The sequence below is a fragment of the Anguilla anguilla genome, chromosome 1 (assembly GCF_013347855.1).
Source record: "Anguilla anguilla isolate fAngAng1 chromosome 1, fAngAng1.pri, whole genome shotgun sequence".
NCBI classification, from domain to species: domain Eukaryota; kingdom Metazoa; phylum Chordata; class Actinopteri; order Anguilliformes; family Anguillidae; genus Anguilla; species Anguilla anguilla.
In genome coordinates, this window is record NC_049201.1 from 2201211 (window position 1) to 2216369 (window position 15159).

Sequence of the window (15159 nt, forward strand, 5' to 3'; positions counted from 1 at the left end):
CCTCGGAACTGAGCGGAAGTAGGATTCTGTCCTCAGCGTGCGCATTCCTCAGCTCCTGAAACGGAGCGCAGAGGTACTGTAACAGAGGAAACGCGCTGTTTATAAACCGTGTGCGTTGGAGGCAGAGCACGCAGGGTTACGCTTCAGACACATTTAAGGCGTGTGTCAGATTTGTTTGATGGCTCACGGTGCAAAGCTCCGACTGAAGTGAGCTCTGTTTCAGCGCGGGCGACGGCGGCGCCTTCAGCCGGCCGCCAGCGAGCGAGCACCGAAGCTCTGCCGCAGGAACAGGGCTCTCTGGCTTTCAGTGGGGACGGACGCACCCATTTACGCATTGCATCATTGCCATCTTCGTCATCATTATCATCATCGTGATGATGATGATCATCATCGTCATCGCCATCATCTCCATTATCTCCATCATCATCATCAGCTTCAACCTCATCATCATCGTCGTCATCATCAGCATCATCACCGTCGTCGTCATCATCATCATCATATCCACCTTCAACGCCAGGACTGCAGTAATATCATGATTATTTAATAGAGCACGCCGTGCCTGCAGATGTTGAGAGCGTGTGAGAGGGGTGCGTAAATATTTCAGGGTGTGTGAGACTGACACGCATGCACACACGCACGCACGCACGCACGCACACACACGCGCGCACACACTCTGTGCCTTTCCCTATAAGCTGGCCTGGCCCAACGGTTTCCATGGCAAATGAAGTGCAGAACCTGTCCTGTCTGAGTCTGATTCTGCTGGTCGGGGGGTGGGGGGGGGGGGGGGGGGGGAGGGGGGTGGCATGTCAAGTTAAGCTGCCGTTGACATCTCATATGTCAGAACAGTCGTTTCATTACCCACACGCTTGGCCTCGCAAGACATCCTCCACCTCCTTTTCCTGGTCAGCTGTAATTCTGTTCTCTCTCTACCTCCCTCCCTCACTCTCCCTCCCTCCCGCTGTCTCTCTCTCTCTCCCTCTCTCCCATTCTCTCCCTTCCTCCCGCTCTCTCCCTCCCTCCCTCCCTCCCTCCCCCCCCTCTCTCTCTCTCTCTCTCTCTCCCTCACACTCCCTCCCTCCCTCTCTCCCTCCCCCTCTCTCCCTCTCCCTCGCTCCCTCTCTCTCTATCTCTCTCTCTCGTGGGTTATTTTCCTCCTGCCAGGGCTTGAACTGACAGCCCGTGTGCTGATGTAACAGGGGTATGCCCACTGCTAGCTTCCAACCGCAGCAGCACCGAAAAAAGCCAGAAATACTCTCTCCCTGCACAGCTGAAGACCAAAGGTCTGCCAGAACTCTCATTGCCCCTCCAGTGGTGATGTCACTTCCTGTATCAGAGGATCACTTGCTAACTCACCTTATCAATGTCACTGCCATCACATTGCTCATACACTCCCCTGTTAATTTCTAATAGATGCATTTGCTGATTCTCACTGACATTGTCATTGTCCCACATTCTGTCTCTGCCACGTGGCTCTATGTCCAACACCTGGGGCACCACCTGTTACTCCACCTTTCTCTCCTCCTTTTGTTCCTTATGGATAACCTTTCATTGACTCTTTATTCAGCCAGGACCACCGTCGTCAAAGCTAAAATCTTTATTAACAATCTTAAATGGCAAGCATGCATGGGTAAGGCAGGGTGGGCAGCAGCAACCCCCCCCCCCCCAGTGGGGTGTACACAGAACAGATCCAGCAGCAACACAGACCTGATGCACAGTTGGGCTTAATGTACCCCAGGAAGGGAGGGTTACATTACATTTATCTGGCAGATGCTTTTATCCAAAGCGACGTACAGTAAATGCATACCGAAGGTCATTGGAACAACTACAAAACACAGGTCCGATAAGGTACAATACGTACGTAACAGTTATCCATAGCCGTGAAAACATTATGTCCTGTTCACACAGTGAGCATAGGCTAGGTCAGAAAGTCTTGGTAAGTCAAACTATTATTACGGTGAGCTACAACATCAAGATGACGATGCAAGTGCAGTGTAAGTGCTGGATGGAGGTACAAGTGTCACATGAAAGTGCTAGAGGGACATGATAGAAGGATACACGTGATAAGAGTGATCCTAGATTGGGAGTGCCCTGCAGAAGAGAGACAGTCTGAAGAGATGTGTTTTCAGACCACAGAGAAGGATGGGCTGAGGTGAGGGATATTCCTTGCTTCATTGCTCAACAGCGCCTCCTCTGGTCAATGGAGTGTTAGCGGTCTGCATCTAGCGCAGCTGCGTTGGTGGACTGCACCATAAAAAGACGCATGGCCTGCAACACCCGCATGCTAGTGTGTGTGTGTGTGTGTTCTCAAAGGAATAGCTTTGACTACGATGCAGTCCTGTAATAACCGTTCCAAACGAGCAGAATAAAGAATAGTGCCCCCCCCCCCCCCCCCCCAAAAAAAGCAATATCATGCTTGTCCTTTCTGTGTTCCGTCGCGGTCACGGTCAGTGTTCGGTCCCCATAGGCACGTTCCTGGCCACTGTCGATTGGTCGATAGCCGGGGAAAACCGTTAGCGTTTGTTGGCATTTTGCTGCTGTTGTTGTTGTTGCCGTGGCACCCGTGGAAGCAGGTGACATTTGGCGGAGTCCCCCAGGAGAGGAGGCCGTGTCATAACACAGGTGCATGGAAATGGCCAGGCCTGTCCCCGTTTACCTGGAGGCGAGGGGGGGTGCGGGGGGGGGGTGGGGGCGGTTTGAGGTACAGTCGATTCTCCCAGCCTCTCCCAGGACAGATAACATTCTGCTTTACTCTGGAGCGGCTAATGGGGACTGCTTTGGGCAGCAGCCGCCACCTTTTCTTGACACAATTCTAACCGCGGCAGAACAGTGTCAAAGGATCATGGGTAACGTGGGGTATGAGGGCTTCTGCCAGCTTCTAATTGGTCCGCAGTTCTTGGGTTTCCCTGAACCTAATTGGTCTGAGGGCTTGAGGGACCGGGCTATTTTCACAAGCGAGCCACAAGCTCGGCTTTTTAAAGGAATATGTATTTCAAAGCCCAGGGGTTTGGAGGAATCAGTAATTAATAAAGTCGCCCCCGATTCAGGCTCTTTGTCAATTAACTCTGGTGCGCTCTGCCCACCCCCACCCCCCCTCTCCGCTGACCCTTTTTATGTGTTCTGGTTCTAGCTCATGCCACTATTTAACATTCATCCATCCATTATCTATACCCACGGATTCCTGGCCAGGGTCACAGGAGGTGCTGGAGCCTATCCCAGCATGCATTGGGTGAGAGGCAGGTATACACCCTGGATAGTTATTAGATATTTAACACAGGTCCATAATTTAATAATAATAATAATAATAATAATAATAATAATAATATTATTATTATTATTATTATTATTAGTCTAGATTCTTTATTGCTGTTCTCTAGTGTTGTCTTAATGTTTTGCACTTCCTGTGGTGATTTCTGTCCTACTATAAATCCACCTATCTTAAAATAAATCCCAGGTGGATAATGGACCGACAGACAGATTCTGAGGAGTTTCTGGAAGTGTTCTCTCCTCTAATACTCTGTTCCTCCTCAACCTGGCGCAGTGAAGGACGTCTTTCAGACGTGAGTCAAACGGGACCCTCGTTTTGATTCCCCCCGCTGCGGAACGAGGGGTACCGCAGGGGCCCCGGGGAGGGGGCGCGCGGGGCACCACTTAAAGCTCTTCAGCCTGACGTCCTGGGGAAGGAAATGAATTCAGCGTCCGCCAGACGGGAGCCATTATGAACACGGACAGGAGCCGGTGTCTTAACACGAAACCGCGTGCGAGGACGAGCACCCAGAAGAAGGAAACAGAAATACTATTTTTTTAATTAAATTTTTTAATTTATTTTATTTTAAGAAAAACACTTTGATGTCTGTCTCAAGGACTTTTGAAAACTGGTTGAAGAGGGTCTCCAGCACAAATAGCTGAGTTTTGAAAAAGAGGAGAAATGATGTGCTCTTTGCGGCTGGGGGGGAAGTGATTGTGCTGTGAGATGTGAAATTACAGGTGAAGTACGAGTGAACTTCGGAGGGAAATTGGTGCCCTGATTAAGCCAAATGATTGGAAATTCAGTCTTCACCCTTTATAATCACCGCAGTTCATATGCCATTGGATTTTAAAGAGTACCGTGGCACATTTATAATGGAATAGTTTTTGTTTATGCCATAGGATCTTTGACAGTACCGTGGTACATTTGCTATGGTATACTACGATACATTGTACCATGGTACTGTATTTTCGCACACATTGTAGTAGATTATGGTGTACCATAATTTAAAGAAGCATGGCATTAACATACTGTAGCATGCTTTTATATTCGCCAGAAGCCTATGCCATCTCTCTCTCTCTCTCTCTCACACACAGGCACTCTCTCTCTCTCTCTCTCTCTGTCTCTCACACAGGCACTCTCTGTCTCTCACACAGGCACTCTCTCTCTCTCTCTCTCTGTCTCTCACACAGGCACTCTCTCCTCTCTCTCTCTCTCTCTCTCTCACACACAGGCACTCTCTCTCTCTCTCCCTCTCTCTCTCTCCCTCCCTCCCTCCCTCCGCATTCCCTCCCGCTGTCCTAGCCCCAGAACCTACCCGCAGAAATCTCCGCGTTTATCGCCGTGGTTACCGAGTCTCTTATGTCGTTAGCGGAGAAAAGCTCATCGGTGCGTCTCTGACACCCTGAGGGGGTCACGGCGGGTGGCAAGCCCGAAATGCGCATCGCAGACAAAGGCGGATTGATTCCGTCGCCGAGCGCTCTGTCACCGATCGCCGTTTTCTTTTTTTTTTTCCCCGCAGAAGAGCAAAACAACAAAAAAACAGAAAACAGAAAATGATGACGAGAAAGAAAAAGAACAAGAAACAAGAACAGGCCGCTCAGCCCAAATCCAGGCGAAGTCATTTACCCGAATGGAGCTTGGCTCCTTAACCACGTCCTTCTGGGGGCCAGATTTTTAGAAGCGGTGCGCAGGAGCCATTTTCCATGCTCCATTAATAGCACGGCATATGAATACGATTGTGCTGAACTTATAAACAAAGCGGACGTCCTGACTCGCAGGCCCAGGGCATCTCAGCTTCTGCTACACGACCGGGAAAGCCGTTCCACACATCGATTAACTCTCTGTGTAAGAGTAATAATCAATAATCAATATAAATCAATAGATAAAAACACTGTCTGAAATCAGTAGAGCATTTGCGTTCGGCTCATTTCCAGCTATGCCTCATTGTTCTACTGAACCTGAAAAAGTGTTTTGTAGTACACATTTTTAGGCCCTTTTATGGATTTAAAAACCTAAAAGTCAAATTTCTCTTAGTTTTCGTTTTGGCTGAGGCAAGTAGATCCAGTCTAGGCCTGGGTGAAGATTAAGGAGTCTGATTTAGCCACGTGCACACACACACACACACACGCGCGCAAGCACACGCACACACACACACACGCGCGCTCACATGCACATGTACGCAAGCACACACACACACACACAGACTTGCACACAACACTGCATCATTTATATTGAACTGTATATGGGTTGATAAAATATAGGAAATTTGATCTGATATCAGTAATATTTGCCTGAGTGTGAGGACAGGACTATGACCGCAAGACTGGGTAACAGTGGTAGCTTATCAGTGTTAGCTCTCCTGTCCAGTAAAGTTCATAAAAAGTCATTTATAAAAAGACATAAACCAACACCAAGCAGTACCGAATCACAGAGTGGAATTATTTCACAGTTATACAAGTAACCCCGGGGTTATCATTCAGTTTGAAGATTAAATTAGATACGCAAAACTACGGCACTCTAGAAGGGACAGAAAGGTTCCACTGCACTGTGTAACCCAGAAAGTGACTTCAGGCGAAAGCCAAAAGCGGTTCATTAAAGGAATATAGAGGATTAGTTTATACGCACATGACAGACATCATCCAATCTACAAGTGACAGGCAAAAAATTAAAAACACTATCACATAAATACCAACTATACACAAGGATAAAAAAAGTTACACTCCCTGACATACAGAGTTGATGAATCAGTGGTTTCTAATGTTTAATCATACAAAATGATACCCTCGCAGAAAAGAGCGGGAGAATGCTCAATTTTTCGCTGTGAAGAAGAGACGTAATGGGGTTGTCAAAGAAAACAAAGGGATAAAGAGAAGATGGCCGGTTCTCCTCAGCATTGTACCGAGAGCTGCTGGGAAAACATGACTGTGTGCCTGAAATCACTAATGAACGAGCAACGATTTTCTGAAAGTTTTCCCCTCAACCTGAAAGAAGCAGACAATCAAAATCAATTCTGCAGTAAATCCCTCAATTCCAATGTGTTGATAGAACATTAAAAAAAAACTAAATGATGGACTACTCTGCAAATTGTGCGGGCTGTCGCTTGTTTGGTGAGATATCACGACTGCTTCAATTCTTCGTATAATTAAAGGTTCGGCTACAATAGCAGGGTAATCTAAAAAGGGGGGGGAAAAATTGAAAGCATCGAATGATATTTCAGAGTTGCCTTTTGTGTGTGTGCACCCACAACTTCACAAAGAACTGAAGTGTGCTGGTTGTTAAATTTCGCCCGAAATCTTAGTGCTGTGCTGTTATGCAGATAAACACGTGATACTTTCTACTGAATGTACACGTGGGAATATTATTGTGTTTCTATTGCATTATACAAGATTATCAATAATAATTATCAATAATAATAATAATAATGGTGAATGGTGAGTGAATGGTGTGTGCACCCTGTGATGGATTGGCGGCCTGTCCAGGGTATATTCCTGCCTCTCGCCCCAATGCACTCTGGGATAGCCTCCAGCACCCCCCCGCAACCCTGCCCAGGAATAAGCGGTTATAGAAAATGGATGGATGGATAAATTAATAAACAAATTAATTAATTAATGTACAATCTTAGCTGAATTCAATTGCATCAGCAAGGCATAACGAAGGATCTGACTTGTAAAAAAGAAACTTAGTGGGGACTGAGATGTTGAGATCTCCTTTTTTTTGCTAAGGAAAAGAAAGTGACAGCTGAGATACAAAGAATATGTTTTCCAACTTCACAAATCGCTACAGATTAAATCCTGTGGTAAAAGCATCTGAAATCCTCACCAAAATATTACTGCTGCTAAACTACGAATATGAAAAAGAAGTGGGGAAACTTTTATTATTAGGAATGCAAATTTCATGCTTGGTGTACACCAGGTGGAAATATTTCTAAATTTCTAACTGCTTTTCCATTACCCTGAAAGCATGCCTTCAGCTATATTTTGTAAAATAATTATCTGTAATTATGCCGAATACTCTGCAGATCTTCAATCTGCGAAAATTACCTGTTTACTTCTCCGGCCGTTTCCTAATAGCAGAGGTTGTCAAAGCTGCCAGTGTAATAGCATGTTATAAATTTAAGTTCGTAATTAACCTATCAGAGGGGAGGAGGTCTTTCGTGTCTTTAGAAACATAAAGAAAGTCTAGCCTTTAAAAACATGCATTTCTTTAAAAAAAAAAAAAAAAAATCTTACATTTTACTTTCTGCATGTGCCAGTCACCCAGTTACCTGGACAGACTGAATAGCAGCCTTAATGCTCATGATCACAGGTGTAATTAGTTCTTCATTATCTATCAACATCAATTAGCGCTAAGTAAAAACAAGAAATTATGTGAGAAACAGCTATTCGCTTAAACATTTAAGAAATAAAATAATAATACAGGTTTCATGAAGAGAAGAAACACAAAACAGGGGACCCATTTTAATTATTGGGTTATTATAGGGTCTGCTATTAATTTCTGCCTCCAAACTGAACAGACTAGCCTTTCAGACTTGTCTAACAGGGCTGTGGTTAAGGATGTCACACATCTCAGATGTATCCAATCGAGCTCTAGATAAATATGTTTGCTTTATATTAAACAAAAGCATACAGGCCTTTCAGATGTATCTGTCAGAGCACCAGTAACATATTTTTATTTTGTTAGTGAAAAGCATACAAGCCGTTGAGATAAATTCAGCGGTGCACTAGTTAATTATATTTTTTTTATTTCATTGAGAAGAAAACAGGCCCTTCAGATATACCGAATGGAGCTCCAGTTAAATATGTTTTTGCTTTGTTTGAAAGAAACGTACGCAGGCCTTGCAGATGTTAGTTAGCGCTAGTTCGGTATGTTTGTTTTATGCTATTGAAAAGCATTGAAAAGCATGCAGTCATCATTAAATTACTATGGCGAGCCGGTGTTTGTTGGCTTGCCGGCACACTGGAGAGATAATGGCATCATATTACTCTCCTCTGAATGTCAGACACGCATATAAAAATCCAAAGGGCAAAGCCGACGAACGGATATTTTAGTTGGACTGAGAAGTGAACGTAAAGGCATTTTATAATAATGATCGCCTTATTTGCTGGAGTGCCATCAACTCATAACCCCCCACGCCCCCCCCCCCCCCTCCCCCCCGCACAAACACCACAACACCCCCCCCCCACCCCCCCACCCCCCCCACCCCCCCAATCTTCAGTTTCTTCAGTACGTTTCTCGCAGGACTGCAGTAAAGCCGTCTCTGACACTACCGATCCTCTGCTGCTGGTGGAAAGTGTGATGTTTCCGGTCCGGCCGCCGCTCGTGTGCTTCTGATTGGGCTCTGAATGGAACACGAGGCGACATAGCTCAGGAGGTAAGAGCGGTTGTCTGGCAGTCGGAGGGTTGCCGGTTCGATCCCCACCCTGGGCGTGTCGAAGTGTCCCTGAGCAAGACACCTAACCCCTAACTGCTCTGGTGATTGAGAGGCATCAATTGTAAAGCGCTTTGGATAAAAGCGCTATATAAATGCAGTCCATTTACCATTTACCAACACGCCCGTCTGCGCACACAAAGCGCCGCCCCTCTTCAGTCCACATTTGACTCGGCTAAGGGAAGAGAAGAAAAGCGTCTCACGGTGGCTTTGCCCTGTCTCAGAACTTGCCTGGTGCCCATTATGCAAAGCGTGCAATTTGCTGATTCTGAGGTTTCATTTTTTTATTTATTTATGTATTTTATTTTATCTTATTATTTTTATTTTTTGGCTCTCAACATAAAGATTTGGTTGCACAGAAATACACATTTGTATGGGTATTTCTCTGGTAATTCTCTGGTAACTTTGACAAATCGAAGATAATAAAAAATAATTTAAAAAACAATCATTTTAATGAAATGGGGGATCGAGTCAAAGGTCAGGGTCTCTGCTGTAAGTCTTTGCAGGGCAGTGATGAAGATGATGTGTCTGATGTGTGATGAAGGGGTGAATTTCCTGTCTTTTATGGCTTTTCTCTGACAATATCTCTCACTTTTTGGGTTGAGTAATTCTTGGTTGATAGCAGGGAGCTGCAGCATATGAAGGATTTGCATTGCTCCTCAACCTGTAATTGACCAATCAGAGCAGCTCCTCGCTGTTAACTCACCTCACCTGATTGGTCACTGATTGTCAGGTGAGAACTAAAAACCAGCCGCACTGGTGACTGTGCCTCATTTTTCTTCATTTTTGGGATTCTGTCACTTCTAATCACAGCAATTACTGTACTTTTCCTCCCTCTAAAGCACTTACTGCTATGCAATTAATGCATGAAGGCCTGTCTATTAATATAAATGATGAAGGTGACTATATTATTAGTAGTATTATAGTTAAGTATAGTTAGTTCTGTTAATCAAAATTACTATTATTTTAATATAGTCACTGGCTCTCCTGCTGTACTCTATGTGACTTGTAGGGTGTAAAATAGTCACTGGCTCTCCTGTAGTACTGTGTGTGACTTGTAGAGTGTATAATAATCACTGGCTCTCCTGTAGTACTGTGAGTGGACTGTAGGGTGTACCATAGTCACTGGCTCTCCTGTAGTACTGTGTGCAGCCTGTAGGGTGTAACATAGTCACTGGCTCACAGGTAAGTATATCAGAGGAGAGCAGGTAGATCAATTGCAGGGCTCCTGCTGTGCAGGTGACATTCTGCTGTCCCCAGGTGACATTCTGGCATCTGGATGCGAAAAATTCCAATTAAATTTATGAGAATTGGGGGGGGGGGACAAGGGAAAAATACTTTTTAAAACGTTTTTATTTAAATGAGTGCCTTATGAATTGATTCACATTTTGATTGTCCATGACAGCACTTTGTACCAAGGGCCTTGCCCCGCCACCAGCATCTGTGTGATCTCTGAATCACATTTTTTTGGTGGGAAAATATGATTGGGTTTGTCAGTGAGGGCCCTTCTCAGTGCAGTAGGATATCACATGAATCAATATAATGCAAAAACCTGCAACCCCCCACCTGCAGGACGCAGAGAGAGAGAGAGGGAGAGAGAGAGAGAGAGAGAGAGAGAGAGAGAGAGGGAGAGAACCCATGTTGCTCATTAGTCTACTAAAGGTTTTCTGCGGGTCGATGAACAGGGATGTGATTACAAGAGAAATCGAAATTATTAAATGACTTCACCGATGCTGATTCCATGGAGGTCCTGTCCCAGAGTGCATTGCTGGTGACCTCGTCTTGTATTTGGCGTAACTATGGGCAGATATGAAATGTGCATTTTTTAAGCAGTGGTTCTCAAACTCAGTCCTGGGGTGCATGTCTTTTTCAGACATAGACAAGCACCTAATTCAGACACATCAACAGCTTGTTCAAATTCCAGGATTGCAGTTGTGGTTGGAATTAAAACCAGCATCCCGAGTTTTACACCAAGTTTGAGAAACACCGTTTTAAAGTTTAGTTTGAATGTGGCATTAGCAGGAGCCGTGATTTTAATTTACAGATGAACAAAATAATCGGGTGACCACACATTTGTACCTCAACATAATAAGACAGAGGGTGGGTGGGTGTTATCAACCTTACACTAAGCTGTTTGTTTTTACGGTCAATGGAATGAGCATTTTTAGGAATTTAGAAATCTCTCCTGGGAGGATATGTACCGTCAAAACAAGAACAAATATCTGGGAAAAAGAGGAGATATTGTCAGCCTATTACTCTCTGTGTACTTAGTGTCACATAGTTTCTGAGGAAATCAGAATAAAATGTGCACAATGACTACCCTCGCGAAAGTGTTTACTCTGAGTGTTTGATAAAATCGCTGTTTCATGCACAGACTTGGCCCAGCTCTCCTGACTACCCACGCTCACATTATTTATAGACGGTGTCAACGTCTAGGAATGCTGTGTGAATATTCAAAAACACAAATATTTTGCTGATTTTTGTGGCATATTTGTACGTCCACTGCCAAAGACTGCGGGGCACTTTGGAGTAGGCGGATGGACAGATTTTTTATTAACTACAGAACTCATTTTACTGTCACAAACCTGAAGGCAATCATTGTAATTGACTGCAAGAGGCGATCAGGTCATTTCATTAAAAAAAAGGTCAGAGGTCACCATCAATTTTCTCTCCTCTTCTCTCCGGTTTAAACCGGATCGGGTGGGAAAGGGAAGTACTGCTCAGAGGCCTGAGAGTCAGCATCCTATAAACAACAAATCTGCTTTTGAAATAAATGTAAATTACATTAGATTACAATGCCTTTATTTAGCAGACTCACAACAGTCAGGCCATACGGTATTAAAATGTATAAAACGCATTTAGCATATAAAACAAGACACTTTTTTTATTTACAGAAATCTGATAATTATTCAAGCTGTTGTTGGAGTTGATGTCGCTGGAGGATCATTATTTCCACTTTTAAGCATTTCCACGATGCAGTCTGCTGACCAGATTACATGTGCTGATGTCTGTACACACCATTCAGGGATTCCCTGGAATAAACCTATGTTGCTATATTTGATAGTAAGGGCAGTAAAATTGCAAGGAATGAGACATAAAACCATCGGAAGGTAAAAGCACAATATGTTTCTCTACCCTCATCTGTCCCGTCTTCATTTTTAAAAAGCGTTAATGTTGCTACTCACTGTGGAGCTGCTCACTCAAAGCTAAATTTCCTAAAGAAGCGTTTGTGCATATCAGAGGAGAAGGCCCCAGGAGAACATCTGTTAGATTTCCCAAAGCAGTCATAATGGGGGAAATAAAAAAATAAAGAATAGGGATGACAACGTTCTGTGCCTTTGTCTTTGATATGTAATTATTCATATGCATATGTATAACTGGCATAAATTTGCTTAAACTGGGAGGGGATTTTGCAAATAGAGTTGATTAAGTATTCTACGGGATTTACTGAAGTAAACATTTGAGTGGAAACTTTGAACGTACCCCGCTGCCAGGACTCGCGTTCTCTCGATTTGAAAGGCTAATGATGCTGGCCCGCCTCTTCTCTGAGGCTGAAATCCTTAACATTTTTACTAACATCGCAACGTAGCTTCAGAAAAAGAAACGTAGCTTTTGTGGGCTACTCTCTCTGTAGGTTTTTTGCGTTTTCCTTTCAATCAGCACCCAATTTAGGCCTTCGAAACACGGTGTGTGGACCCTTCAGCCCAATCAACGTTTTAAATAAAGCACTTAAGTCCTGAAAGACATTTAAAAAAAAAAAAAAAAAAACAAGAAAAAAAGTTGCTCTTATTTTTAAAGTGCAAAGAAGGTCAACTAAATTGTTTCCTAGAATAAAAAAAGATTATGAAGAGAGCAGCAAGATACTTAATCTCTTCAGATTTAGCAAAAGCAGAATAAATTGGAATTTGATAGGTATTTAAATTTATAATAGGGTTTAGAAAAAGATTTGTAATGGCGAGTTCTGTTAGTAGAACAAAGGCGGATAGGTGGGGGCAGAGCCGTATCCACACGATAAAAGGAAGTATTTTTTTTACACCGCAAATTGAGAGTTGTCAATTTGTGGAACAGCCTGCCTGGTCATGTAGTAGAGGCTGAGACCCCTGGTGTGTCCAAGCCCAGGCTTGACAGTGCTGGATGCTCTCCGTTCTGCAGGTGAAGATGAGCCTGTTCTCCTCATTATGTATTCTTATGTTCTTATGTTCTAGATGGGCTGAATGGCCTGTTCTCCTCATTATGTATTCTTATGTTCTTATATTCTAGATGGGCTGAATGGCCTGTTCTCCTCATTATGTATTCTTATGTTCTTATATTCTAGATGGGCTAAATGGCCTGTTCTCCTCATTATGTGTTCTTATGTTCTAGATGGACTGTGCTCTCCTCTGGTTTAGGCTAAAGTTCATGGGGCAGGTCCACGGTGGCATATTTATAAACCATAAAGTTTGAATTAACTGTCATTATTTACTCACTTTTAAATGCCTATCAGTCTCTAACTTCAGAAAAATCTGGATACTCATTTCAGTCTTTTGCAAAAAAAAAACAACAATTTTGCTCCCTTTTTCCTCTGGGTTTCATGCATTTTCTTTTTACACATTTCTTATAATTCCCCCGGATGTATTCATCTTTTAAAATCATTTTTAAAAATGTCTTCTTTTATGGGTTTTTATTCTTTTCCCTTTTCATCAGTCAAGTGGCAAAATGGCAGAGAAAATGTCTGGCAGCAGAAGCTGTCATCAGTGAAACATTTCTTGTGTAACCTTGGAGTAAACTGTGATAACACACACTTCATCATTTCAGATTGTCTGCATAGATGGAATTCAGGCTAATTAATTTGCCATTAAAGGCTAAATGTGCTCGAGAAATATTTTCAGTTCGTTCATGGGCATGATGACGCATAACTGCACAATGGAAACCATATATCAAGAAATAAATGTCATCGGAGCATTTGTGTTTTTTTAATTTTATGATTGCAGTTTGGAATAAGTTCACTTACACTTCAAGGCACTTTAACCCTTTAAGGTGTGAGATCTCAAATATGTGAATAGAATGCTCTTAACTGAACGTTCTAATGCTGATGTAACAATTACTACGGGTAATTTGAAAGCACTGGAGTTCTAGAACACTGAATTAGAATAAAAAATAACAAAAATATTCCAAAGATCCATCCATCCATCCATCCATCCATCCATCCATAATCTATACCTGCTTATTCTGGGCAGGGTCATGGGGGTGCTGGAGGCTATCCCAGCATGCATTGGGGGCAAGAGTAGGGATACACCCTGGACAGGCCGTTCCAAAAATCCTACTCTTCAAAGGATTCATAATGTGACACATACACATGCTGTTCTATGGATCTTGTTGGCCAGGTCCTCCTCTGTCCTCCAACTTTGTTAGCTGCTCTGGGTGAGAGTGTCTGCAAAATGAATGGAATGCAATATAACATAGCTCATGCATGCATGGCATGTGATGTTGTGTCAAACACGGTTAAAAATTATTTATTAAAATTTAGACAATTGTTCTAGAACTTGTTTTAAAGAATGTAAAGGATGTTTGTGGATTTGCTCGCGATTCACTTTCTTTTTGCTTCCTGCTTTTTATTTTGTACGCCGGGCGCGAACAGGAAGGACTTCGATTCTGACATGACAACTGCCATTTAATGATGAAGGATGAAATGTCATGATCAGGAGGCCCTGCCCACATCGGTTTTCAAAAGCTTAATTCTAAAGCCTCGCACCGCTGCTGCTGCTGTACCATACGAGCGTGTTCAGGAATCTGAATATTTAAACATGCCTTTGACATGCGTTCCTCCTCCTTAAATGAATTTATTTGAAAGGAGCCGTAATTTGACAGAACGTTCCTTCAAAGCACCTCTCTCCCGTGACATTCCTCCCGGGAGCGATTTCATATTTCATTCCGCGATAAAGGCTAACGCGTATATAACCGGCTTAATTTACATGACGCGCGTTGGAGCGACAAGCCACATACAAAGTCTTCAATCTGTATGAATTTTTCAAGTGCTACCTCTCGCTCACCTTCGTGTAATGTGCTTGATCTCGTAATAACCGTTGGATGTCTAATTGCGTGCTCATCAAAAGCTCTTGACCAGAAATGACATCGTTACAGACTCTGTTCTCCACCTGTCCAGGTCCTGCTTCAGGCCCAGTCCTCTGGGAATTCTGCAGACGCTATACCAGCGTGCATTTCCACACTGCTGCTGCTGTGCCATGCCTGGTTTCAAGGCTCTGCAAAGCCCATTGTGTTACACGCATGTATGAACGGTCCCATACGGATAAAGGTTTTGTAAATGTTATCTCTCACTAGACTTCCACTTGTAACTGCAGTACTGGAGTTCAGGGACAGTCTCTGACCATGTGAGCAGTCTCTACAAGAAGGCAACACCACCCCCTGGAGCTTCGACAACAGTGTGATTATTAGGTTGTGATTCACACACATCCTGATTTCACAGTCCTTCCCTTCACAAACGTTA